Below are 1629 nucleotides of genomic sequence, written 5' to 3'. Positions count from 1 at the left end.
CCTTTATTATTGTTATTACTAAGATGGCGAACTGGCAGGATTGTCAGAGCGTCGGAACTTCTGTACGGTACTCCTTCCGGCTCTTTACATTCTGAGTTCAAATCCCGCCAAGGTCAACTTTGCCTTTCATCCTCTCGAGGTCGCTAAAATAAAGTACCAGTTAATAAAGTACTGGAGTCGATAATATCGATTAAGCCATTCCCCAACAAATTGGTGGCTTTGTGCCTAAATCAGAAACCATTAATATTATTATTATTATTATTATTATTATTATTATTATTATTATTATTATTATTATTATTATTATCATCATCACCAACGTCATTCTTCGCATCGACACCATTATTTCAATCCTCCTCATTATTTCGATCAATGCAATAATACACTTAAATATTTCTCCATTTTAATATAATTTATTGAATTTGATTTTTTTTTTTGCAAAAGTACACACACACACACACGCACACACACACACACACACGTGCACACACACATATACTTATATATATAATTTACATATATATATATATACTTATATATTATATTATATATATATATATATATATATATATATATATATATATATATATATATATACATATACTATACTATACTATACTTATATATATATATATATATATATATATATATATATATATATATATATATATATATATATATATATATAATATATAATATAATATAATATATAAGTATAGTATATATACACACACACACATATGTATATATCATACACACATACACATATATATATATTACATACACATACACACACACATATATATTACACACACACACACACACACACACACACACACACACACACACACACATACATATACATTATAATACATTATAATACAAATACATGCACGTTTGGTTGCGAGAGCAGCACAGAAAATATGTATTACAAATTCTACGGATATGATGATACAATTGTACTTGAAAAAATAATATACACCAATAAATTCCACTATAGTATAATTTCACTATTATCTGCTTAATCTTAATAAATTGCTCCTACCAAATATTGTTTCTTGTTTTATCTTTTATAATTTGGTCACACTTCTAAAGTTGCATGCTTATGTAGGTGGTCTTTATTTGGGCAAAACGAGATTTTTTTCTTAATGAGACTTTTGGAAGTATAAAGTAGTAGTTGATGGACATTGTATTTAGATATAAGTCCAGAAAAAAATATTGATAGCTGAAACACACTGTGAAGCAACAGAGCATAGAAAGAAAAAGACAGAGAGTAAGAAAGAAATAAGAGAGAAAAGGTGAACAAAGTAGCAATAAAAAATATACAAAGAAAGAAAGAAAGAAAGAGACGAAGAAAGAAAGAAAGAAAGAAAGAAAGAAAGAAAGAAAGAGGTAGTATGAGATGTATTGTTTGCTAAACTACAGGCGCAATTATCAGCAATAGCTTTATGGAGAAAAGTTATTTAAAGGAATAAGTTTGAAAGTAAATAAGAAAAGTGTAAGGTTCGTTATTATTTAAGTAACAGATTGAATGGAACGAAAAAAAGCAAGGAAGAGGTGAATGTATTCAAGTTTGTGAAGGAAGGAAGAGAACGAACGTTAGTCATATAAAGAGGAAGAACGTCAGAT

This window comes from Octopus bimaculoides, chromosome 4 (genome assembly GCF_046866305.1).
Source record: "Octopus bimaculoides isolate indiv1 chromosome 4, ASM4686630v1, whole genome shotgun sequence".
In the NCBI taxonomy this organism is placed as follows: Eukaryota; Metazoa; Mollusca; class Cephalopoda; order Octopoda; family Octopodidae; genus Octopus; species Octopus bimaculoides.
The sequence above is the reverse complement of the archived record's forward strand: the minus strand, read 5'-3'. Positions refer to the sequence as shown.